Genomic DNA, 27,971 nt, shown 5'->3' on the forward strand with positions numbered 1-27,971 from the left:
GCTCTTGAGTTCCTTCCCTTTGCCTGCTTCCTTTCTTTTTGTCTAATTTTGCTTAATTTGCAGAAGTGGAGCCAGTTGTTCTGCCTTTAATATTTTCTCTTGTTTTTCAGACAATAGCATTTTCGCTTTAACTTAATTCATTTAATATGCCGAAATTAAGCTGATGGAGCTGATTTCCACAGGAATGCTGCCCGACTATAGTAATTATGGTATTTATCTGGAAGTATTGCTTCGATAATACCAACTAGCATTCTAAAAAATGTAACACTATAGAGGTATATGACAAGGGGCTTTTCCTGAAAACGGTAGTTAGGTTAATTTTTTTTTTTTTTTTTAGATTTTCTTATGTTGAGGTAGAGAATTATTTTCTTGGTGACCAGTACAATTACAGTTGGAGGCAGGGGTAAAGCAACAGTATTGGTTACTGTCTTTATGGTCATTTCAGCACTTTGCATACAGTATGGTCTCAAAAATATTTGCCTGATAGATCTATTCATATGATAGGTTCCTCAATCTAACTAGGATGAGTATATTAATGACACGTACTTGTCTGCATCATACTCTATACAAAAGATGTTCCATTCATTTCCTATGTGGATCTAATGGGAAAAATTGTAAACATACACCAAGGCGAGCAGTCTGCATTGAACAGAATAAATACATTCTGAAGTGGAGTACGTGGATTAAAAACCTTTTGACATTCACAAAGAAGTTTATGAGGGTTTAATTTTTGGATAGAGGCAAAATTCTATTAAGGAGATTGCTTCTGGACCTAGAAATTTTTTGTTGCAGAATTGTTTTTAAAGGAATATATTGACATCACTTTCCAGTTTATGACGGCTATGGATGAAGAACTGCTCAACCTAACTGCTGTAGGAAATTCATGAATAAGTTTGTTGAATCAAGTAAAAGAAGGAAAAAAGTTGGTTAAACCTAAGTTCCTTTGATATTAGTTTTTTTTTTAATTTTTTTTTTTAACGTTTTTATTTATTTTTGAGACAGAGAGAGACAGAGCATGAGCAGGGGAGGGGAAGAGAGAGAGGGAGACACAGAATCCGAAGCAGGCTCCAGGCTCTGAGCTGTCAGCACAGAGCCCGACGCGGGGCTCGAACTCACAGACCGTGAGATCATGACCTGAGCCCAAGTCGGACGTTCAACCGACTGAGCCACCCAGGCGCCCCTATTCCTTTGATATTAGTTTTAAAACTTTTTGCTTTGATTGATAGTTTGGCAGTGGAGGTAAGTTTTCAGTTTTTGATTTTGTTACTGTTTTTAAGAGTTCAAAGGGATCTTGGAGGTTATTTGCTTTAACAGCTTCATTTTATGGATGGGAAGATTTAGGCCAGAGAATTTACCTGCCCAACCTGGTGAGCAGGCCTAGTCCTCAGGCTTCTGATTCCCATGTTAGTGTGTTACCTTGAAGGGAACAGGGGTAGTGGGATGCATTTCAAGGTATTTAGAGGAACTAAAGTAGCATATATGAGAGAAACTGAAAGATAAATTTCATTTCAGGATAGGTCAAAAGAAATGTGATGTGTAGCTATATAGTAGCTTAATTTTTATGTTTTAGTTTATAGGGTAAATCATAGGAATTATTATTATAGGGTTACTGCTAAATAAATAAGGCCCACCCGTAAGTCCAGAATTATTCTTTACGTGTGTTTTATTAATATTCAGATTGACAAACCTGTGTTTCTGTACTCATGGGTGACAATAACTTTGTTATTTAGAGCTCAGTTTTGATTATTGTTTTCATTAGAAGAGAATTGATCTGTATTCTTTCCAGAATCCACTGTCAGTACCATTTGACATAATGCTGAAGTTATGAAGATAGAATATTGATTTTCATCAAAACCTACAAAGCCATTTCCTTTAGCTATTCTGCTTTAGCTAGAAACTAATAGTTTTCATTCCTGAACTGTAAGGTTAAACCACAAATAATGTCGTGTCCTGAATGGCAGTGTCCTGGAAATTTTTTGAAACCTGGTTTCCCTTTTTGACCTATGACTCCAGATAGCCCTTATCTAACCTTTGAAAACACTTAACATTTTCTATTTTAAGCAGTATCGTAGATACTTATGGTCCCTTCATCTTCTCCATAGTTTCCCTAAGGTGCTATGTGTGTCTTACTCGTCGTAGTATCTTTACGGCCTAGCAGATTGCCTGATCCATGGAAGGCCCCCAGACATTTGCTGTGTATCAGTGACTGATAACATTTTGATTGTTGTTCCTGAGAGCATAGCATCTTAACTGTTGTTGGCACTTAGTTGATATTTATCGAATGACTTTTATGACAACCTATGAAAGCCCTGTGTGGACGAATGTATGCTTGTGGGAAAAGGATTGCACTGGATGGATGGTCTTTAGGATACCTTAAAACTCTGGAAGTCCACGCGTTGCTTCATTCATTCCATCAACAAACATTTAAGTTTCTGTTGTGTTCCAAACACACGTGCAGACTCCATCGGGTGAAATGGCAAGATCGTTTCCGGATACAATTCAGTGGGGGGTAAGCTTTAGAAGATAATAAAACAAAACCACAGCCTCTAAGATTTAGTACTGAGAGGAGAATTTTCAGGTGGGAAAGAGTGGCTGGACTCCACAGCCCTTATTGTCCCTGCATTTCACCTTCTTTTGGAGGATTCTTTACTTGCATTGCATTACCATGTTCATGCTACTGCTGCTGTCAGTAGTGGGCTGATAGTATTCCAGTCTTCAGGCCAAATCTGCAGGTTTTTTGATAAAAACCCTCACCCTCTGTTCATCTTAGCACAGTTAGAACAGTCTGGAACTTTCCTGGATACCAAGGAAGGAATATAAGAAATATATAAACAATCTGATTTTCAAGTTTAGATTTCTGGGGCTGTCATAACATAGGACCTGTTCTTGGAACTCACTGGCCGTCTCTGGGTCTATCTTTGCTTTGAGAATAGCCAGATTCTGCCTCTAGGGGACTTAGCTACCTGTGGTACTTTGGGTTCCTCGTGAGTCAGCTGCTTTCTGAACTATCTTTTCTGAGTAGATGCCATTTTAACATTCCTTGCTTAGGAGCTTCCTACAAGGCATCTTAGCTCCATGTTGGTTAACATTCATGTAGCCTGCAGCTTACCAGGGGTTCCCTTGTCTGGTCACACAGCCTCTTCTTCAATGATGAAGGCCAGGAGAGACCTCCCTCTGGGTGGGACCCAGCCCCATCTAGACTTTTATGTTTGTATGTTTCTTTATATGCGTATTTTAACACAAGTCAACAATTTTGGCATTCGTATAGAGAGTTTTAGTAACTCTAGGTAGTTGCTGTTGGGCTGTTATAGGAAGCTGTTCTTTCCCTAGGAGTCTGTACCTTTGCGGTGGGTTAGGGACGGGGGCGGGGGGTCCCGTTTTTTATCTCCGTACTAGGAAATGTGTTGAAGATAGGTACAGTGTCCTCTGTGTTTGCCACAGAATCTCCTCTGCTCGTGGTGGTTAGAAAAAAGGAGTGCTCCTGCGGATGGGTCTTGTAGGATGAGTAGGAGTTCATGTGAAAAAGTGAGGGTAGAGGAAAGAGCATTGTAGGTAGAGGGGGAAAAGAAAACTCCCATTCACTGAGAAGCACTCGAATGGACTGGTTAAGAGTGTAGATTCAGGAGCCAGTCAGCTTGAATTCAGAACTTAGCTCCGAGTGATTTGAGGCATCTGGAAAATTGGTTTCTCCAAAGGAGTCACTATGCGTGGAACTTTCTGAAACCTCTGGGGACAAGAATTTGAAATTATTTTCTGGATGAAAAGATCTGAGGGTGTGGTGGTGGCGTGTTGGAGAGGACGCTCTGTGGGGAGGGGACACTGTAGGGGATGAGGGTAATGAGGGGACTCTGGGGGGAACTACCACCTGATATTCTAACTTTATTCAGGACTAATTTATGCAGCACAGTTAGCAGTGTTCTCTGTAATCCTTAAGGGTAGACAGAACCCCCCCAATGGTGAAGGAGTCAGATTTTTAGGACATCTGGTCCCTAGTGCCTAGCATAATGCAGTGTGTGTTCATTGAAGGAATTAGCAATGACTGACGGATCACCAGTTTGGAATGAAATGAGCCTGAAGAGGTGGTGAGTTTCCGGAGCAAAGATACTTGAGTTGAGTTTGAGAGAAACTTAGTAGTTTGCTTTCAGCCAGAACAGTGTAGCAGGGGATGGGATTGGGAGGGACTGGGACAAGAGATGGGTTGGATTTTGTTTTTTTTTTTTTTTTAAATCTCTAAGACTTTTTTTTTGTTTAACTCTGAACTACTCGATTCTAAGTGGTCATGACTAGTTGACTGTTGAAAAGATATATTAAAATTTCATTTCATTTTATAAATCCTCATGCTGTTGGTTGATGTATCATTGGTTTTTACCATTCTGAAATCGCGCTGTCTCAGATTTCTGGTTGAAACCATTGTTTCACTAATACGTACAGCTTGGCTCAGTTCAGCTGAGCTCCTAGTAGAGTTTTATGTACCATGTACTTTATAACACTTGCATAAAAAAATAGCTTTGAAAATGCAAATCAAAGTTTTCCCGCAGTGTAAGCATAGTTCTGAAGGTTGAGGAGTTCTTAAGAGTGAAGGTGTGAGGTCATTAAAGTCGACAAAATTAGAACCCATCTACACTAATTTTTGAGTGTGTCATGTCTCTATTTAATGGCGTAAAATTAATAAACTTTCAACTCTGCACTTGAGACTCCTCACTTGGCAGTAATAATTGCTGGTTTCAAGGTCCCAAAATGGGAATTTACCCCATGTGATCGTTGAAAATCAGACCTTTATGCCGAATTCAGAGCATGAGGCAGTCTTTTTGCCAGCAGATCTGTCTGGAAACAGGCTGCCTCTGTGTCTTGAAAGGTCAGAATACAGATTGACTTTTTTTTTTTTTTTTTTTTTTAATTTATTTTTGGGACAGAGAGAGACAGAGCATGAACGGGGGAGGGGCAGAGAGAGGGGGAGACACAGAATCGGAAACAGGCTCCAGGCTCCGAGCCATCAGCCCAGAGCCTGATGCGGGGCTCGAACTCACGGACCGCGAGATCGTGACCTGGCTGAAGTCGGACGCTTAACCGACTGCGCCACCCAGGCGCCCCCAGATTGACTTTTTAAGAAAAGATCACTATTGGGAAGGCTTGTTTAAGGAGGCTTAGCTCTCCAGTGACCCCAGAGCTCCTGATGGTTCTGAATTTCCTACTTAATTTATGCAGTTCAACCAGATTTTGTCCAGGATCTCAAAGGTCTTAATCAGGGTACATTCATCTGGATATTGCAGGGCAGAGGAAAATTCTCACGCTCCTAAAATGAGGGATTCTTGGATTGTGAAATCCTGACCAGCTAACTGTCTTATACCTCAAGTGTGACTAAACTTACTTTGAAAAAGAAAAACAGGTAAAAATTATAGGATGTTAGTAGCTGGAAGAGGCTGAAAAAGGAAATATTACTTTTACTTGCATAGCGTCTTTCCCTGGCTCTGTTTTCACTTTGAATTTGGCTTTGAGAGGGAAACATTTTCTATTTGTTTTTGAGAATCACCTTGATGTCATGAAAAAGTTAACAGTTTTGGAGAAGTTAAAACACAGTGGCATTTAGAAATCAGTAAATGAATTATGATTTAAGACTATTTCAAGTAGTGATCTGTTGATATCTATAGCAATAAACTAAATTATATACAGTATATACTTACCTGAAAAGAAAATGGCTATCAAGCCAAGGTTTTCTTCTTAACTGTGGTTTCAGAATAGAAGGACTTCAAAAGCAGGTAATGCTTGTTTATTTTTATTTCTTTTTTTTTTTACATTTTATTTATTTTTGAGAGAGAGACAGAGTACAAGTGGGGGAGGGGCAGAGAGAAAAAGAGAGAGAGAGAGAGGCAGAATTCGAATAAGGTTCCAGGCTGTGAGCTGTCAACACAGAGCCTGATGTGGAGCTCGAACTCACAAACTGAGAGATCATGCCCTGACCCAAAGTCGGACGCTTAACTGACGGAGCCACCCAGGGGCCCCTATTTTTATTTCAATAGGTCTTCCAAGGAGATGCCACAATTAACCTAAACAATTTCCTCACACAGAAAAAATAACTTTGCTTGTGCGACTCCATTAATCTTTTTTTTTTTTTTGTTTTTAAAGGCCAAGGGATCGCCTCAGTCAAATGCTGCATTTAGCCATTAGTAAAAATTAATACAGAGGTATAAGAAACGAGCAAATAAGACCAGAAAAGAAAACAAAGTCATCTGCTTGTCTCTTGGCAGGGTGTTCTGCTTTGTGCTCTCATGTGTCTTTAATTTAAGGATTCTTGGAAAAGAACTGGGACTGGGAGCCTGATCTCAGCTGTACCCAGCATTGACCTTGGGCATTTCCCAGGACATTTCATCACTCCAACTCTGGCAAAGGAGCATCATTCCATCTGGCAAAGGAGCCTGTAGGAGTTCCTAGCTCTGACACTGACTATGTGATGTGCCCATGTAGTGACTAGACAAGCATAAAGTGTCTGCAGCCACATCACCCTAAAACCTTGAGTGGAGGAAGGTGCACAGAGGGGGAAAATGTGGCACGAGACATCTGTAAAACGGTGCTTTCTGGAGCCTTTGGAGGGCAGCGGTTGTTTATTCCTGGATGAAATATTTAGTATTGGTGCCTGATACTCAAACTGGATTCACTACATTCCTACTTCTGGATGAATCTTTTAGTTTCAAATACTGAAGAGTTTAGCTCTGGGCAGTTTGCTGATCCCCATATCAGGGACTGAGTTGTCTAGAGTAATGCTTTTGAAACTCTTTTGGCCACGTGTCATAGTAAGAAAAACATTTAGCATTGTTATCCAAGACTCTAAATACGCATACACACATGTCACCGAAACATCAGTATAAAATGGCATCCTTTTTAAAAAAATTTTTTTATTGTTTATTTATTTTTGAGAGAGAGGGCACAAGCCAGTAGGGGAGAGAGAGGGAGACACAGAATCAGAAGCAGGCTCTAGGCTCTGAGCTGTCAGCACAGAGCCCGATGCAGGGCTCGAACTCATGAGCTGAGCTTTGAGATCATGACCTGAGCTTTGAGATCATGACCTGAACTGAAGTCGGAGGCTTAACCAACGAGCCACCCAGCTGCCCCTCTTTGCTTCTTTTAATACTAGTTCTACACTTTCAATTATTGTAGCGAATGAGTTGTTCTTGATGGCCAATAGCCTGAGTCTCTCTGGCCAGGTCAGTGAATTAATAGGACAGGCATCTTTTTTTGGCTTCAGATGATTGGCTCTTTCCCACACTTTAGGATTTCGGAGTTTCAGTTTCCACATCTGTAAATTGGCTCCTTCTGGAATTGTTGGGAGGTGTACACGAGCTGACATTCCCACAGCACTTGGTGTTGTACTGGGAGCATAGATGGAGCTGAGTAAAAGGCAGTTGTATTTTTTATGATTCCACCGTGCCTCTAGTAGGGAAGCTTTTCCTGCTGCTATGGTTCCATTAAGGCTTGCCTACTTTAAGAGTCACCTTGGAGACACAAAGGCAGGGCTATTGAATTTTTCTTTGTGTACTTTCATATATTTCAGAGCCCTCGTCTTTCTTCTCTAGATGTACAAGGGTAACGTTACTCTCATTTTTTTACTGCCACTGCCCAAACTTGCCCCCTCGAAAATCAGTGATCAGGAGATCTATGTGGCTGCTGGCTGCTGTGCTCCTCCACAGGCTTCTTCCTTTTTCCATTTGTCATCTTGTCCTGAAACAGTGTGTCCATTGTCTCCATTGGTCTCCTGGAGGGCAAGGGCTGTGTCTTCCATGTAGTGCATGGGGAATATTTGGAAGTAGGGATGTAATGCTAACTGAGCTGCCTTCAACTGAAAGCCTGGGCCTTATAAGCCGGCAGCTAGTGGGTTGAGTTCACCCTCAGGCAGATGTTGACCTGGTGCAATGTTTCTGGAAGTTTGAATCAGTAGCCAAGTTTTATAAATCTGGATTCCACATAAAATTCCAGATTGCTGGCTTCTCTTGACAAATGGGAAGATGTAGCTGTGCCAAGCCTCGAATTCTCCTCTTGCGGGTCCCTTGCTCTGCCCACTTCTGGTTAAGGTCAGCCGGGCAAGGCCACGAGAGGGATGCCCACGCTGCCCCTGCTGCCTACTGATGGGGAGATGGCACACGAGACGCAGCTTTGCTGTCTTCCTCTAAATCTGTAAGGCGACACTTGCCCTCTTGTGGAGTCAGTAGTTTGAGCTTTTTGGGTATTCAGAAGAGGAGGTAGAAGAAATGGAAAGATACCCAGAAAGCCCATATTTCTAGAAAGTTAGGTGGGGGTAGAGGGAGGATGCCCATACGTTAAACATGAAGACGCCCTTTTGAAGGGATCCTGATGTTATACACAGCAAATATATAAAATAAAGGCAGGTATTGGTGAATCAGGCGTGGCATTTATCCCTCCCTATCCCCTCTCTAGAGGCTTCCTAACAGTGTTGGCGCTTGGGGCTCAAGTCCGGACAAGCTGGGTTGGACTCTCAGTTCTGCCACCTACTGGTTGTGTGATGATCCTTGGCAGCTGTAAAATGGGAATTAAAAGAATACCTACCCTATGGGATACTTCTGAGGGTTCAGTGGTGTGGTGTTCTAAAGTGCCCCATCTAGCCATACCTCAAGAATGTTAGGGTTTGCCTTCCTTCCTCCAGGCTGCTTTTCTAACCCTTCAGTAACTGTCTTGTGCCTCTAACTCTTCCTCGTCCCTTCTTTGTCTTTGAATTAATCCTTCTTTCCCTTTAGTGTTCACTCCATTCTTTCCTTATATGCCTGTGCTTCTGCAAAGAGGGCTCAAGCATCATGACACTAGTTCGGGAACCCTCTTTGATCCTCTTCTGAAATTGATGTTTTCATAGTTTTGCATACCGTATGTGAAAATACTTCATATACTGTCAGGTCCTATACAAATGTGAAGGACTGTGGCCGTAAATACAAAACATGAATGTATATTTTTGAGCTTAAATACATTTAAATTCTAATGTAAAAAACCAGTAAAATTACATTATTGCTTTTTATTTTGCAGATCTGGATTAATATTTTTCTGGAGTCAGTTACCGTCAGTAGAAAAAAGCTTCCCATGCTGTTAGGATTATAGTAACCTGTTTTAGTGCTCACTGGCATTTCTGGCCTTTGGAAAATACCAGCTGGTTGATATTTTAGAGGTTGATCTAGTTTGCGGGAGAAGGGATGTTGGAAATGGCTAACTTATTATATTCTGATTTTTGAATCTGTATCTATATTTAATTTTTTTTTGAATGTTTATTCTTGAGAGAGAGAGAGACGGAGAGACAGAGCATGAGCGGGAGAGGGGCAGAGAGAGAGGGAGACAGAATCTGAAGCAGGCTCCAGGCTCCGAGCTTTCAGCACAGAGCCCAACGTGGGGCTCAAACCCATGAACCATGAGATCATGACCTGATCTGAAGTTGGACACTTAACCAACTGAGCCACCCAGGTACCACTTGAATTTATATTTGAATGGCTTCATAAGTTCTCTTTATATTCCAAACCTTAGATTGTTAAACAGTTTTGAAGAATGAATACTTTTTCTCCATAAGGTAAAATTAAATTAGACGGATTAGTTATGTTTAATCAGAATGGTTAGCTGAATTAGCATGCTGGTTGGGTAGATTAAATTGGTTCAGAATTTGGTTACAGTGCGTATCAGATGTGTACAATATAGATCTTTGAGCTTTATCTGAACAGAGTAGGAAAAAAGCTGAGAAAAGAGAGTTCACTCAGTCTGAAAAGGTTCAAAGTAGTATAAGGGAGAGGAAGAGGCCCAGGCAAGGAGTCTCCAGAGGGATGTGTGTGTTGTCTATCAGTATATATATAATGTCTGTGGGTTGCCCTGTTTCTCTGGGTATGATCTTTTCCCCACCCCTCTGGTTTTACTTTTTGTTAGTTTTCGTTTAAAAAATGTACTACCTTGCTCTCTCTCTTTTTTTTTTTTCATTCCCCTGCCCCTCACACATGCCTGGCCTCCCCCATTATGAACATCACTCACCAGAATGTTACATTTTTACCAAGGATGAGCTTACACCAACACATCATTATCATCCAAAGTCCATAGTTTACCTAGGATTCCCTATTGGTGTTATGTACTCTCTGGACAGATGTATAATGACATATCTGTCATTATAATACCAAATACTGTCTTTTTACTGACCTAAAAATACTCTACGCTCTGCCTGTTCGTCCTGTCTACCCTTTGCCCCCAATCACTGATCTTTGTATTGTCTCCATAGTTTTGCTTTTTCCGGATTGACTTCTTTCACTTAGTAATAATGCATTTTAGTTTTCTTTTCATGTCTTCCTGGCTCATTCCTTTTTAGCACCATTGTCTGGATATACCAGTTTATCCATTCACCAACTAAAGGACATTTTGGTTGCCTCCAGGCTTTGGTAGTTATCAGTAAAGCTTCTATAAACATCCGTGTGCTGGTTTTTGTGGATAAATACCAAGCAGCACAGTGGGTGTTGTGGCACACGCACGTTTGGTTTTATGAGAAACTGCCAGACTGGCTTCCCAAGTGTCTGTACCATTTTGCATTTTCACTAGCAGTGAATGAGAATACCCTTACCAGCATGTGGTGGTGTTAGTGGTCTGGATTTTGGCCATTGTGGTAGGCGTGTAGTGATATCTCATTGTTACTTTCATGAGCATTTCTCTGATGACGTGACGTGAAGTGTATTTTCATATGCTTATTTGCCATCTGTAGATACTTGTTGGTGAGGTGTCTGTTAAGGTCTTTGGCCCACTGTTTAAATTGAATTGTTTGTTTTCTTACTGTTGAGTTTTAAGAGTTCTTTGCATATTTTGGATAAATAGTCCTTTATTGATGTGTCTTTTGTAAATATTTTCTCCTGGTCTGTGGCTTGTCTTCTAATTCTCTTGATGTTGTCTTTCACTGAGTGGAAGTTTTAGGTTTAAAGAAGTAAATCTTCTCAATTATTCCTATCATGGATTGTGTGTTTGGTGTTGTACCTAAAAAGGTGATCACCCTACCAAAGGTCATCTAGATTTTCTCTTATGTCATCTTCTGGGAGTGTACTGTGAGTTCCTGACATTTTGATTGTGGAAGCATTCAGTTCAAAAGACAGTCATTTTGAGTAAACATGTTGCCACTTGTATGATGCAGCTACTAGTAAAACAACCAGGTAAGGAACTAGGCCATTCCCACACATGAAGGTCCTTCTTTCAAAAAGCCCCGGGTAACCTGGGTAAGTGACCGCTTGAGTGACCCCACTTCTTGCTTTCAGTGCCCTAATTCTTGGTCTCATGGTTTTTTTGTTTTGTTTTTTTTTTTGAGAGAGAGAGAGTGAGTGAGCGTGAGTGGGGGAGAGGCAGAGAGAGGGGGAGACAGAGGGTTGGAAGTGGGTTCCACACTGACAGCAGGGAGCCCGATGTGGAGCTCGAACTCATGAACTGTGAGATTGTGACCTGAGCTGAAACCGGCTGCTCAGCAGCCTGAGCCACTCACGTGCCCCTTGCTCTCATGTTTTAACTTAGCCGGTAAAGAATGAACCCATGAAGCCCTAGATATCACTCTTGGACAAAGGCAGAGCCTGGGTCCGATCTCTCTCTCTCTTTCTCTACCTGTGACCTCACTGTGGCCCTCTGGAATGCCGTGTACCCTCCAGAATCTGTGAGTAATAAATCTTGTTCCTCAACGTTCCGTAATGGTTTATTGCAGAAATGTAGTTTCTAATTGTAATAAGAACTCAAGAGCTGGCCCGCAGGCCATGAGTAGGTGCCCTATTGGGGGAAGTGTCTGTGGAGCTCACCATGAGTGATGCGTACGTTGCAGGCCTTCTTAACGGGGGCTCGGGACTGTCAGAACAGAGTTTTCTAGTTTTGCATTTTACATTTGGGTCTATGATCCATTTCGAGCTAAGTTTTGTGAATCTTCTCTCTAGATTCATTCTTTTCCATGTATGTGGATGCCAGTCTTCTGAGCACCATTGTTGAAGAGGCTATCTTTGCTCTCTTATATTGCCTTTGCTCCTTTGTCAAAGATCAATTGATGGTATTTGTGGGGTGTCTGTGTCTGGGTACTCTATTCTGTTACACTGATCAATTTATCTGTTCTTTTACCCATACCACACCACTTTGATTACTGTAGCTTTATAGTAAGTCCTGAAGTCTGATAGCATCAATCCTCTGACTTGGTTCTTGTCTTCCAGTATTGTGTTCACTACCCTGGGTCCTTTGCCTCTCTCTAAACTTTAGAATCGGTTTGTCAATATCCATAAAATAATTTACTGGGATTTGGATTGCATTGAAAATATATATCAAGTTGGGAATATTGATACTATTGAGTCTTCCTATCCATGAATGTGGAATGTCACCTCATTTATTTAGTGGTTCTTTGATTTCATTCATCAGAATTTGGTAGTTTTCCTCATATAGTTCTTGAATATATTTTGCTAGATTTATACCTAAGTATTTCATTTTTGACAGTCCTAGTGTAAATCGTACTGTGTTTTTAATTTCAAGTTCCACTTGTTCATTTCTGGTATATAATAAAGCATTTGACTGTTGTATATTAACCTTGTGTCCTGCTGCCTTGCTATACTACTTACTCTACTCTTTAATAATTTAAAATTCTTAAATGAATCTTTAAGAGGTGCATACATCTGGAGGTATAGATCAGTATCAGTACTGAACTCAGAAGGTCTATACATGCTCTTTAAGTTGTTGATTTGTTGATAAGTGAACAAAAAATTAGTTTCTTGAGATTACTTTGAGTAGCTTCCAGTGATCCATTGGAACTAGGATGGTCCTTTTGTGTCTTTGACTATAACTGACATTTTTATGTTTTGAAATAGGGGCGTGTTTATGCCTTACCACTAAGTAATTATTGGGAAATTCCATTCTTGAGCCTGAAGGACTGAACTTGAGCTTGAAAACTTGAAGCATTGGACAGTTTTTACATAGCACAAATATTAAGTTTGTCCTTTCGAATATGCTGTCATAGTCAGGATTTTCAGGGCCCAGCATTGCTTATTTCTACTTTTACAAAACTTTTACTTACAAAAATTGATCTCTTTTCTGCTTTTCTTGCCTACTAGTCCATGCCCATATTATGTGGAAAAGTGAGGCTAAAGCTGGTGATGAATCCTGGATGGATTTGCAGAGAGATTGGGATCAAAATGGCATTTAGTTATTTGAAATGTAATTTAGCTAGGAGATTGCCACAATTTGAGAATTTAATAATTATCGTAGAAACAAGGTTTTAAGGTTAAAAAAGAAAAGGTTGCTTATTTGGTAGTTCATTTCCTGTGGGTACTAATTAATCCATACCATAACTGAAGTTCTGAATATTTGAATGAAAAATAGCAGGTAAAAATAGCTAGATGCTGGCAGTTACATTTAAAAACAATTAAACTTGTTTTTAAGGTGATAGTACACGCAATTGTGAAATTCAGAAGGCTAGCCTGAGAAAAATGAAACTCCTTCCCACTTGTGGGTCTTATGATTTTGTGAAAGGAAAGCTGATAGGATTTGCACATGCTCTGACACGTGCCCTGATATGGATCTCTTTGGGCATTTCTGCTTTCGCAGCTGTAAACTTCACTCGTAGAACTACTCTGGCGATTAGCAGTGTTTGCATGTGGCTTCCCCTTCTCCTCCACCTGATCTGATAGCTGTATTCCCTCAGCACACTCTTTGTGTATTTGTTAAAACACCTCCTAACATGCATTAAAATTATTTATCTATTTATCTTCTGCTCTGGGATCCTCAGCACCGTGTTGTTTTTCGAGGCCTCTGCTCAGAACTTAGAACACAGTAGGCAGAATTGGAGCAGTAGACGTTTCTGTTGTGTGTCGGTTCACGGTGAGGGAGGGAACCACTCTGGAAACCAGTCGTCTTCTGGTGATAGATAATGGTACAGTCTCTTCGGTTGCTTTGGTAATGTGAACAGAAACCAGCTCTGGAGTTTCCTGGCAGAAGGCTCAAGTATCTTGCAGAATCTGAGGACAGGGAGGCATTTGGACTCTAGGAATAGAACTAAAGACTGGAGCTTATGGAGAACCAGGAAGTCTTTTCTCCCCGTTGCTCCTGAGTTTCTCATTGTCTGCTCCATTCTTCTCTCTTGCTTACACTGGCTGTCTCTATTTCTTACTTAGTCACATGGCACAATATGGCTGCCATCTGCTCCCGCAGCGTACGCGTTCTAGTGTAGGTAAGCAAGGAGAGAGGGATTGAGGTCAGGACGCCAGTTCCGGTTCCAGGGTTCCTTGGGGAGGGACTTACCGGTCCAGCCATGGTAGACTGTTCCCTTTGGGACTGTGACCACACGTGGGCTCCTGTTGCAGGTTATGGCCATCACTGCTTCAGCCTGTGGAGGGGGTAGGGGAAAGGGCAAGCGTCAGATAAGAGATGGAAAGCACGCAATCCAGCAAGTGCCCGCTGCTGGAGCAGTGTGGGCGTAAGGTGAGATCATGCCCTTGTAGCTTGGTGTGGTGTTGGTAGTTGGCTCTGGTAGCAGCAGAATAAGGAACACCGACGTGCTTTTCTCATGATCTTCGTTGCCTGACTTTCTTTGAAATCTGCTCATATAGCACCTGGCACCGTTTTCTCCTCATTGCTTCCTTTGCTGATTCAACATGTTGACTGCTATTTTCTTGTAGTGGATATAAGGTGGAGAATGGGTAGGTACTCACTATGAATGTTTACTGAGCAAAAGCCATTATTATAGTGACAAATTTTAGCGCCAGTGAGCAGACCCCATATGGTAACCATATTTTCTAAACGCCAAATCGAAACACATGCTAAAGGAAAGTTTTTTTCCCCCCTGATGGATGAACTTACATACATATTTCATTATATTTTTAACAAACTGAAATTTGAAAAATGACATTAAGCACATATGGGCACAGTATGTATTCCATTTCAGGGAGAAGGCTGGAAAGCCTCAAGAGTATTAATAGTAGTTAGTAATAGCTGACATTCATTGAGTCCATGCCATGTGCCAGGCACTGTGTTAAGCCCTGTATATGCCTTTTCTTGTTTAGTCCTCAAGGTGATTTTATGAAGCTGGTATTTTACTCTCATTTGAGAGAGGAGGGAACAGATGCTGCCAGGAAGAGGCAGGGTGAGGATGTGCCCTTGCATCGTGGAACTCTACAACCCTTCTGTTTAGTCTCAATGTGCTATGCCACCTCTCAGAGGCCTCAGTAGGGGGGTAGAGGGACCAACCTCCATGGAGATCACAAAAGGCTGAATTTGGTTTTTCAGAGGAAAAGCTAGCAAATCAACTAACTAGTCAACACATGATAACACAAATTAAGAAGAAAAGAAGGTAGATGTCCTTTTACATCCTTATGATGCCCTTCTTTACCTCTCTGAGTGTTGGTATTCCAAAATATGCCAAAATTGTAGGTGTGAAAGAAATCACCCAATTAAAAAATGGACGAAGGACCTGAAGAGACGTTATTCCAAAGAAGATATGTGAATGGCTCACAGGTGCATTAAAAGTTGCTCAACATCACTAATCATCAGGGAAATGCAGATCAAAAATGTATTGAGATATTACCGTATGCCTGTTAGAATGGCCATTATCAAAAAGACCAAAGATAATGAATGCTTGGCAAGAATAAGGAGAAAATGAAACCCTTGTGTTCCGTTGGTAGAATTGTAAATTGGTGCAGCCACTGTGGAAAACAGGATGGAGGTTTCCTCAAAAAACTAAAAATTGTACTACCATATAATTTAGCAATTCCACTTCTGGGAACATATCCAAAGCAAACAAAAATACTGTGTTGAAAAGGTCCCTGCACCCCCATATTCATCACAGCATTATTTACAGTAGCCAAGTTACAGAAACAACCTAAGTGTTCACCAATGGATGAATAGATAAAGAAGGTGTTTGTATACAGTAGAATATTACTCAGCCATGAAAAAGGACATCTGCCGTTTGTGACAACACGGATGGACTTTGATGGCATCATGCTAAGTGAGTAAGTCAGAGGAAGAAAATACTGTATGGTATCACTTACATGTAGAATCCAGAAAAAAAAAAATTGAACTCATAGAAAAAGGGATCAGGTTTCTGGTTATCAGAGGCACGGGGTAGGGAGAGGGGAAATTGGAGGAAGGTGGTCAAAAGGTCTAAACTTGCAGTTATAAGACAGATAAGTCCTAGGGATATAATGCACAGCACGATGACTGTAATTGACTGGTTACAGTGACTGGTATATGTGAAAGTTGTTAAAAGAGGAAATCCTAAGAGTTCTCATCACCAGGAAAAAAAAAACTTTTTTTTTTTTTTTTTTTTTTGGTATCTATGTAAGAGGTTGGATGTTAACTAAACTTACTGTGTTACTCTTTTCACACTAAAAAAAAAAAAGACTTGTTGACCCCAAACAAACAACATTATAGATACGACTTTGACTTCTGTCAAAGGGCTACACATTTACTGATGGACAGCAGGGTCTGTGAATGAGGAAGGCCTCTTAGGCTGCATGGGGCCTTTATCAGTTAGGCCTCACCCAGTACAGGCTATTTTTCTCATATAACAAAACATCCGGAAATAGGTGGTCCTTATGCCTTCTTGCTCTGCCATCTCCAGTATGTGGCTTTCTTCCCTATAGTGGCCTCATGGCTCAAGATGGCTCTTTGGCTTTCAACTTGGCATCTGCTCATAACTCTATCACAAGACCACTTAACTGCAAGGGAGGATAGGGTGCTTGTTTTCAATACTTTAACAAAATTGGATATGGGGAGATGATTGCTCATAGGAGGCCCTTGGCTAGGGGAGCTATCGTATACTGCTTTGACTAATGTTGGCTTTAAGCTTGGGAATAGCTTGGTCTCCAGATAGGTTCCATTTGAATTTTGTAGCCTGCAAAGCTGATGTGAACTCTTCCCCTCCCCCCAACTCTGTCCTTCCTGCTAATATTACAGGATTGCCTTTGCCTCTTGGGATAGATTCCCAGATTGGCCTGAATGCTGTAATCTAAATCTTTATATGTGGGGACCTGTGTGTGTGTGTATGTGTTTCTCTTTTTCTTTCTTTCGTTTTCTCTTTCTTTCTTTCTTTCTTTCTTTCTTTCTTTCTTTCTTTCTTTCTTTCTTTCTTTCTTTCTTTCTTTCCTTCTCTTTTTAAAAGATCTTTTATTTGTAAGTAATCTCTACCCAACGTGAGGCTTGAACTCACAACCTCGAGATCAAGAGTCGCATGCTCTACCGACGTAGCCAGCCAGGGGTGGGGGGACCTGTGTTTCTTAAGCGAATGAATATAGGCCTGGGACTTTGATGATTAATATATGAATGCTTTGGCCATGGACCACCGTGAAGTTCGTCAATTAATCTGAAATATATTAGAAAGTTTGCCAATTCTTGACAGCCTGTTAGAACCATTTGAAACCATCCATTTGCTCTTCTCATTTAGATGCCAGATACCGAACTGCTGGCAGAATTTGTAAATGCTGAACCACTGTATGTTTTCTAAATGTGTAGTGTGTTTTCTGTTAATATTTATATTCAGAATATCTGGTGCAGAAGTACCCTTGTGGGGGTTTAATTGTAGGTGTGGTGAGGTAGTGATGTCTTCGGTTCCCAGGGCTGCCCAGGAGGGCCTGGGGCAGTTGGACTCCCTGGGCTGTGTGCTTCTGGCTGGGAAAACCTTTAGGTCTCAGGGTGCCGTAAGGGGTTGGGAAGCACCTCTCTCGGGACACTCATGGCTTTTATGTTGGGCTTATTACAACAACCAAGTCATCAAACCTGCCCACGTTTTCTCACTGACATTCTGAGCAAGATATCGAAGGATGTTTTCTTTACATTGTAATATAAATAATTTTCCCACAGTTTAAATTATGGAATCGTTCGTGGGCTACGGTCAAGCAACGTCTTATGGTATAAAGAGGGTGAGAGAAGGACTTACAGGGCCTAACTTGAAATTATGCTTTTCTCACTTAGTCTTCATTTGTCTCAGGGTCAGCTTCTTAATTTATAAAACAGGGAGAATAATGCTGCCTTCTTCATAAGACCGTGGTGAGAAGGAAATGAAATAATGGGGATGAAAATACTTTTGTAAAGCTCCGTGAGGGGTCACAAAGTCCCATGGCCATAGGCACAAGGCATGTAACATAAATGAGGGAAGCATCATGCTTTGAGAATAATTAGTTGTAAGTAGGTCGGGCCTCCGCGTCAGTGATACAAGAGGGTGTGGCGGGGGTTGTGAGGAGTGCTTGCCTCGTGAAAGAGGACAGCACCTTCTCAGGTCCAGCAAATGTTTGCCATGTGGGAATTCAGGCCCCGTGTCTCCAGATCCTTGGATGCTTCAGGAAGTACCGCAAACCCAGATTTTTTTGTGACATCTTTAATTTTTTTAAAAAATTAATTTCTTTATTTTGAAAGAGTGTGAGAGAGAGAATCCCAAGCAGGCTCCTCGCTGAGTGGAGCTCGACGTGGGGCTCGATCCCACAAACTGCAAGATCATGACCTGAGCTGAAGTCGAGAGTCAGACACTTAACTGACTGAGCCACCCAGGTGCCCTGCCATCTTTCAGTTTCTAAAGTTCGTGCAAGGGTGCTGAGCGAGGATCCTGCTTGGGATTCTCTCTCTGTCCCTCTCTCCATGCCCTTCCCTCGTTCACTGCACACATGGCACGCACACACTCTCTCTCTCAAAATTAAATAAATAAATAATAAAGTTAGTGCGAAAACTGTTTTTACAAACTCTACAGAGCAAGCAAAATATTGACCTGGGCTGGAGTCTGCCCTTTGTGTTCTAAATACTAATTTCTTTGGAAAATAATGCACACCAATTTATAATACGTATCGACGAGGTTTCCAGTTAGAAAAGGCAGCTATATTAGGGTTGCCTCCTTCCTGTTGTCATTTTGTCCTCTCAGGTTTCTGTTTCACATTCTCCACTGAAAGTTTCTTCCCTTTGTATGTTGAAGAACATATCCCTATAATCAAACAATCCCTCTATCAAACAAAAATTCACATGGAGGGACTCTTTTAGTAGCTAGGAATCACGCAAAGTCTTGACTTTTAGCTATGAAACAGAGATACACCCAAAGCCTAAGGAAAGGGGAGTCTATTATGAGCTGGCAGAAAACTTCCTGGGACGCAGGGGTGGAGGAAATGTGGCTGAGCCTTATGAATGTCAAGGTTTGGGAACAGGAGAGACTTGAGGACCCTTTAGAGCTGTGCTTTCCAATATGGTAGGCACTATCCACATGTGACTATTTAAATTTAAATTTAAATTTAAATTAATTAAAATGAAAACTTTCTTCGTGGCACTAGCTGCATTTCAGATCCTCAGGAACCACATGTGGCAGATTATTGAATGTTTCTGTCCTCGCAGAAACTTCTGTGGAACAGTTTGGGAGAGAAACATGGGCATGAAGCGGGAGGTCTAGTTAAAGGTTAAACTAAATGACGCTGGTGCCTGAGCTGAAGCACTGGCAGTGGGCACACTGAAGGACCGCAGGCTTACTGGGGAAGGTTACGCTTGGGGAGGCAGCACTGTGTAGGGGTTAGAGTGAGGACTGGTGTCACATTTGAGTCTGCTCTCCCATTTGTTAGCTGTATGGTCGCAGATAAGTTACTTAAGGCTCAGTTTCCTAGGCTAAAAAATGGGGGTTGTTGAAGCCTTGGGAATGGATGCAAGAACCCAAGGAAAATGGGTGGAATGAAAAGGGAGGACGATGAGCAGTGTGATCAGAGAAGCTGCTGGGGAGGCTTGCAGTGAGGCCTGTTAGTTGGGGAAGATCTCAGAAAGAGATGGACGCTAACCAAGTTTCTAAAGGGGAGTGGATTCTGGATTTGGGGTTGGCCGTTGTCCATCCACATAAGGATAGCACATTGGTTGGGAGTATGGGCACTGGAGTCAGACCTGGGTTCACTGTCACCATATACTGGCTCTGCTACTGTGTAATTAACGTACAGGCTCTCTATTACCTGGACCTTTGTTTTCATACGTGCTAATTGGGCATGGTAATAGAATTTAGAATTTATTTCAAAGGGTTTTATTAAGGGATATAATTCATATACAGACTTAGTAAAGAGTCTGAAATGCAGTAAACATTCAGTAGATGTTAGTTTTGTTATTTAAGGATCCATCCTTGAAAAGTGAAACTTCAGTGTCGAATAACAAGAGAATCACGGTGGATGTGGATTGTACAAACATGGAGAGTTTTCACCAAATATGTGTTATTAAAGCTAAAGGGCACTGAGTGGGAAATTTAGAATGACAAGGAAGTAATTGTGGTGTAAATTAAAAAGCGTTACTTTTGTGTATACTGTGGGACTCATTACCCAGAGCCTGCTAGAGAAATATACTTCACAAAGTTTAGAATAGTTGAAGGCATGGATGGCAACCCCATACTGGACAATTAAGAGGATGCTGGGATATTTGGTGCATCTGAGAGAGCAAACATGAGGTGTAGGAGACATTTTAAATGTTTTCTTTGGGGACTAATAATTACATGTCTTACAAGGGACCGGGAAGAGGGCTTTTTCAACATTTTATCACGATAAGTCGCTTCCAAATGGATGCCTTTTTTTCCTCGTTGCTACTCTGTGAGCTTGCTCTTGTCTTTCCTCCTTTTAACTTTCCTCCTCCTAAACTTTTAAGCCTTTACTCTTCTCTTCCCACTTCCAGTCAAAAAGCACAAAGCAGAGACAGCAAAAGATGGTATTGGGTGGTAAAGAAAGCCAGATAGACCTGTCTGGATGAAATCCCAGCTCCTCCATTTACTAGCCTATTCTCTCAGAGAGGTGGAAGTCATTTTTAAAATGTGTCATGTTTGTGCGGATTGAAGGATGGAAGGAGTCGTACGTAAAGCTCTTGGCACATGGTAGGAGTTTTTAGATGTGAGAAAACGCATTAATTCAGCTGATACCTCCAGTTCAAAGTTCAGGTTTTTGAATTTTAGTTTTTAGTTTTTTGGTGGGGTGTTTGTGTCCTTACCTTTAAGCACAGCGTCTGGCACTCAGTAACTGTGCAGTAAATCAATAATCCAAGAATTTATATAACTGTTTGTATCTGTGGTGAAGAAATTGCCTGGGGGTAAAGCTGTTCTTTCTGTGCTCGTTTACCTTCAGGGATGCACCCAGATCAGGTATTATTAAAACTAGTTATTTGGGAAACAACCACTCCATAAATGGTGGCTATTGTAATAATCCAGCAACTGGATTTTAAAGCAGAAAAATTCACCTTTGATTATAGCACTGTTGTTTTTGGGCTTTTTGTTTTTTAACGAAATATATTGTGTTTATATCTGTGGGATATGAACCAAGAAGGCCACAGTATGCTTACAAATGCAGTATTGTAGTGGGAAGTGATTTGAACCTTTTTTGTATTTGGAATCATTTTGATTAAAAACTAACAAGTGTAATAAATGCTAGAACTCCCATGGTGCCACTGTATTTTCAGTTTTTAAATAACAGTATATACTTTATAGGATAAAATGAAGAGATATTTGCTGGCGTTGTCACTTTTAATTTATGATTCACAGTACCTACCTGCATGGCAAAGTAATCATTTTTCCCCATTTAATTCTAGAGGTTGTTAGTTTCTTTCCCATTGAACAGGCCAGATCATTTATCTTGCTCTAATACTCTGCTGCAGAAAGCAGTATCCCTATAGTGCCAGCGTTTACTTATTCAGTGACTTCAACTATATGAGATGTAGCTGAAAACCAGAAAATAAGCAAAAGTAACCTTAGGCAGTCAAAATGGGGCATAAGAACTCAGCTTACTAATTTGTACACTTTCCTCCTAGAAATACCCCTCAGACACCTGCTTAAATAACTGATATCATACTGAAGTAAACTTACTGCAGCGTCATACTTCATTGTCTTGAAGTTACAGTTTTTTTCACCTTTCAGTATTTCTGACGTCAGGATTAGTGGCTTTCAGCAACAGTCATTCCTTGCCTAGGATTTGAGGAGATGGCTGGTGGCTGGTCGACCGGCCTGGACTTGTTCACATGGCAGAAAGGCAGCATCAGGAGACAGCACCAGTCCCAGTGTGCAAGCCCTTTCCCAGCTTCTGAGTCACAGTTGCTAATGTCCCATCAGCCAGAACAAGTTACGAGGCCTCGCCCAGAGTCAGGAGTGGAGAAATATTCCGCCTCTTGCTGAGAGGAGCAGTCAAGTCGCATTGCAAAAGGGTGGACGTGCTGGGATGGGAAGGATTTCTGAGGATATTTTGGCAAACTATCTACCATGATGTGGCGATGAATATCATAACTTAGTGTTTTCATTCTTTCTTAGTCATACATAAAATTCTGTGTTTTATGATCAGTGGCATCTTAGAGCTGATGAAATATGGTATGTGTATTGGGTTATTGGATTTTTAATTAAAAATACATATTTAATGTAAGAATTTAAAATAATACAGAAGAATGAGAGTTAAAGTGCTGCCCCACTCCCCTTCCCCCACATCTCAGGCCCTGGAAGCATCCTCCAAGAACAATTTGGCACATACTTGTTGTAGTAGGCTCAACAGTGGCCCCCAAGCAGGGGAACTTACATGGTAAAAGGGACTTTGCAGATGTGATTAAGTTAATGATCTTGAGATGGGGAGATTATCCTGGCTTATTGGGGTGGGCCCAGTGTAATCATAAGGATCTTTAAAAGAGGGAGGCGGGGTGCCTGGGTGGTTCAGCTGGTTAAGGATCTGGCTCTTGGTCTCAGCTCCGGTCATGATCTCGAGGTTTCGAGGGTTTGAGCCCACGTCGGGCTCCGTGCTGCTGGTGTGGAGCCTGCTTGGGATTCTCTGTCTCCCTCTCTGCCCCCCACCCACTCATGCTGTCTCTTGTCTGTCTCAAAATAAATAAACTTTAAAAGAGGGAGACGGGAGGATGAGAGTCAGAGGAGAAGCACTGTGGAGATGAGGCACAGATCGACTGGTGAGATGTGGCCAGGAGTCAAGGAATGGCAGCTTCTAGAAGCTGGAAGAGGCAAGGAACAGATTCTTCCTTGGGACCTCCAGAAGGACTCCGCTTTGCCGAAACCATGATTTTAGCTCGTTAATTAAAACTCATTTTGGTCTTCCAACCTCCAGAACCGTAGGAGAATATATTTGTGTTGTTTTAAGGCATTTAAGTTTGAAGTCATTTGTTACAGCTATAAATGGAAATAATAGATTTCTTTATTTAAATTTCTTACTTTTAAGGAAAAACATGGTTATTGGCTAGGAATTCAAATAGAATCAAACAGTATAAGGTAAAATCCCCTATTTTTTTTTTTTAAATTTTTTTTTTTTCAACGTTTTTTATTTATTTTTGGGACAGAGAGAGACAGAGCATGAACGGGGGAGGGGCAGAGAGAGAGGGAGACACAGAATCGGAAACAGGCTCCAGGCTCCGAGCCATCAGCCCAGAGCCTGACGCGGGGCTCGAACTCACGGACCGCGAGATCGTGACCTGGCTGAAGTCGGACGCTTAACCGACTGCGCCACCCAGGCGCCCCATAAAATCCCCTATTTTTGATCAACCCTTCCCATATCGTATGGGGTACTCCTGTGAATAGTTTCCTCTGCACTTCTTCAGAAATAGTCATATTCACTCTCATTTTTGTACAAATAAGATCATATCAGACATGCATGTTTTTTTCTGCAACTTGCTTATTTAATTAAATGTATTCTCGGATATGTTCTTACCAGAATAAAGTGATTTATTTCATTCAGTACCATAATTTATTTCACATACACTTTTGGGGAACATTCAGGTTGTGTCCAGGTTTTTTTGGATGTTGTTTTCTCCTGTTTCTCTGTCTTTTCCTCTGCTACAAACAATGCCGAACGAAGTGGCTTCTGCAAATATCTTTGGCTGTCGTCTACAAATACAATTGCAAGCAACTGAATTGCTACCTGAATGAATGTTGCCACGTGTGTGCATGCTGGAGTGGGGGTGGGGAACTGTGTCTACCCTTTCAATTCTTTGCCTATAATACTTTATTTTAACTCTTTTTTAAAGTTCTGTATTACGAAATCTACAGAAAAGCACATAAAGCATAAATGTATAGCTAAGTGCACGATTAAAAAGAAACCCATGTCAAGACATTTAGTGCTGTTGGCCCCTCAGAAGGACCTTGTGTGTCCTTCGCTGATCATAACCCCCAAGAGGTAAACGGTGTTCTGACTTTCATTTGCCTCTAATAGTTTGGACAGAACTCTAACAGACTTGGTCAGCTGGTCCTCAAAATATTAGGAATGTGAAAAGAGCTACTTAGGATGTTTATAATAATAAGTCAAGAATTGATAGTTGACCTTAGAAAACTTACAGGAAGTGGATATCTGAACTAAAAACAAAGTGAGAGTTTGGGACATTTAGTGATAGAACAAGTGTGTTAGATAGTGTGTAAGACTGTAGGTAGGTCCTGGGATATCTATAATTAAGGCATAAAAAAACCACGTGGGGTGTCTGGGTGGCTCAATCGATTAAGCATCCAACTTCGGCTCAGGTCATGATCTCATGGTTCCTGAGTTTGAGCCCTGTGTTGGGCTCTGTGCTGACAGCTCAGAGCCTGGAGCCTGCCTCGGAGTCTGTCTCCCTCTCTCTCTGTCTCTGTTCATGCTCTGTCTCTCAAAAATAAATAAAACATTTAAAAAAAAAACAAGCAAAAGAAACCATGTCAGTTTATGTTTAAGAACGTAGGAAAATAGGAAGAATATGAAAGCGATGAAACGAAAAAATGGTATTTGAAAAGACATCTGTTACCTTGGCAATTCACTCAGAGAGACTGCCTCAGCGTGCTCAGATGTCAAGTATATGCATCCATTGTATGGTGCGTTAGGCAACCCCGTCTTCATCTTTAAAAGCTAAATTGATTCTAAGGGAAGTTGATTTAGAGCAAGCCCTGAAGGTCTGGTTCATAGTGTATTCTCTTGCAGACTCCCCAGAGGAGTCCTTTCTGATCAGAGCTGATTAGTCAAAGATGGAATTGAATCCTAGGCACATGTAGTTCTTGTCTTTTTTTGACTTACACCCAAGCCCAGAGGGTGGCACCAAAAATGGCAAATACGTATTTCTCCTGTAAGAAAGATTTGACTAGTCTGTGAGGTGGGGGCGGCAGATGCGCAGGTAGAAAGGGAGCATCCCTTACCTCAAGCAGGTGGCAGCTGTGAATGTCCTCTGAGTCGGATTCAAAGTTGTATCATGTTTTCCAGGTTGCCCCCAGACATATCTGGCTTTCTTTAGCCTAATAGCCAAGTATCTGATTCTCTCCATTGGGAATTTGTACGGATACAAAGTTTCAGGGAGTTGGGAAGTAGGAAAAAAAGCAAAGTTTAAGGAAGAGTAATAAATTTGTCATTTGGTTGTTGCCACTTTGTGTGTTGCACATACTAATGGGAACGGGGGAGTGGCTCGATTAACAGTATGGCTTTCATGGTGCCCTCTACTTGGAAACAGAAATAGGAAATCCTGTATCTTTCTCAATAAAAAGAGAAAATTTGGTACAGCCTTGAGTGAATATCTCTAAAGAGTTAAGTAAAGTGGATCTTTAAAAAGCCCTGCTGAACACTTATTTCTTTGGGAAATATAGCCCCCCGCCCTCAAATAAATGTGCCTAAGTAGTACATACTTATTGTATGAAATTCCTGGAGAAAATTCTTTTAATTAGAACACAGGTGATGAATATTTGCTTAAGAACACAAATTTCATTCCCATTTCTTTTTTTTAAGTTCATTTATTTTTGAGAGAGAGAAAGAGGAAGAGAGAATCCCAAGCAGGCTCCACGCTATCAGTGCAGGGCCCAACCCGGGCCTCAATTCCACGAACCATGAGATCATGACTTGAGCCAAAATCACATGTCAGACGCTTAAGTAACTGAGCCACCCAGGTGCCCCTATTTCCATTTCTAATTTGTGTGATTCCTTGGTGTCATAGAACTCTATTTTTGCAGATACGAAAAATAAGGCAACTAAGCCCTCTTTGCATCCAGTAATGTCATTTATCTTGCTTGGTAAGGATTGGTGTGAATATAACATTTACTTACAACATTCCTGTATAATGTCAAAAACAAAGTATAATGTACAGTGTAAAACGTATAAAGTATAATGTCAAATTTACTTTTAATGGGCATCATGGAAAACATGTAGATTGTTCTCAGGATTCTCTGATTATTTGTATTTTGTGTGTATTTGATTGTTTTTAGACTATAGACGTTGATGCTATTTTAGCTCAGCCCTTTGCAAATATCATTTTCAGAACTGATAGCTGAAACATGGTTTTGCTTTTTGGCATTCATCCAGAATTGGGAGAAGAAAGCAACATGCTTTCTCCTATTGGTGGGCACCTGTCAATTTTTTTTTTTTCCCAGATTCATGATTTTATTTTGGGGTGGTGTAGGAAATTAGAATTAACCAAAATCAAATTTATTATAATTAATTTAAAATCACATGTATTCTGATAACTTGATTTCAACATATGTTGGTGATTAAGAATGTTTCTCTTCAAAAGTAGTTATATGCAGTTAAGTGTGGTTATATAGGCACCAACAAGGCAGGGATTTGACCTTGTTCTCTACAGTATCCCCAGTGTTTGGAATAATACGTGCTAGTAGATGCTCAGAAAATATTTGTTGAATATAGGATGGAAGTATGTATTGCCTGTAAAACCCATTGCTGGTGCTTGATATTTACCAATCTGCATATATATGAAAAACGCATATATTCATAGTAGTTCATAACCTCACATTTTATTATTATTGTTTGAATGGTGGTCATTATAGTTTGCTATGCTGAGATTTTTTTTTAAAAGGATATCCTTTATTTTCAGTGAATCTATTTCTTCATAAAGATTTTGGGGAACAACAACAACAAAAAAGATCCGGGGGAACTATGTTTCCTCAGTACACAACATTCTTCTTAAGTAAATAATCATCTCCTACATCTGTGTAAAGCATTTTATACTTTACAGATTTTTCACATTTTATCGTTTGAATGCTGCTACAGTACTGTGAAGTAAGGGGTTCCTGACTCTGCTGATTATCTGCCCAGTTGTCTATTTTTTCTGGCTGGTTGAACCCCAGTTTTGTTCAGGTGTCCACCCCTACGTCACATAACTCAGGATTAAATCCCAGTTAGTCTAAGCCTGTTACAGTAAGTTCATTCCTTTTGCTAGGGACCAGTTTAGGAATACGCATGTGACCCAGTTCAGGCTAGTGACATAAGAGGTAAGGGCATGTGTGGGAAAAGTTCCCTTCCTTTTTGAAAGGGGTGCGCAAGAAAGAGACAACCCCTGTTTTTCTGCTGCTTTTTGCCATGATTGGACTTGATCACCTGGAGCTGCTACAAGAGTCTTGTGACAATAAGGAAAAAAGGGACCCTAAAAATAAGCCGGATGCTGGCTCTGTAGTGGGAGAAAAAGATGGAAAGAACCAGCTCTCCAGCTCCCGTAGGGCTGCCTTCTTGTTACCAGAGAATAAGTTTTCCTTATTCCTATTGAAGGCATGCTAACTAATAATTGGTATCATTATTGCCATTTTATAGGCAAGGAGACTGAGACTTGGAGCTCTAAAATTATCTTCGCCACAGGGTGAACTCACTATTGAATTCAGGAGAATTAAAACACGTATTCTGATCCTTACCTGTTCCGCAGTGTAGTTTCTCTATAAACATCCCTGTCTCTCTTCTTGGGAGGGAACTGGATTACCAATTATTTATGTTTGAAATATATTCTAGACAGTTCCTCCTAATTATTTGGTGATTAACTACGTGTAACAAATACGGCTTTGGGATTCTTAGGTTACCTACTTTTGTTAACTTGGCTGACATAAATGAAAACTTTACAGATTAACGGTAATTTTTAAAATATTTATTCTGTTTTGAGAGAGAGACGGTGCTTGCATGGGGGAGGGGCAGAGAGAGAGGGACAGACAGAATCCCAAGCAGACTCCCTGCTCAGTGTGGAGCCCGACAGTGGGGCTCAATTTGAGATCATGACCTGAGCCGAAATCAAGAGCTGGATGCTTAACTGACCCAGGTGCCCCTTTCACAATT

The 27,971-nt window shown here is 41.0% G+C and overlaps 1 protein-coding gene across 1 annotated transcript in view; it reads left to right on the forward strand.

Annotated features, from left to right (window-relative positions):
• The window catches only part of WDFY2 (WD repeat and FYVE domain containing 2), a 175,874-nt gene that overhangs the window by 1,585 nt on the left and 146,318 nt on the right, over positions 1-27,971 (forward strand). The gene's annotated exons all lie outside the window — the stretch shown is intronic.

Source organism: Neofelis nebulosa, chromosome 1 (assembly GCF_028018385.1).
Source record: "Neofelis nebulosa isolate mNeoNeb1 chromosome 1, mNeoNeb1.pri, whole genome shotgun sequence".
Lineage (NCBI taxonomy): Eukaryota > Metazoa > Chordata > Mammalia > Carnivora > Felidae > Neofelis > Neofelis nebulosa.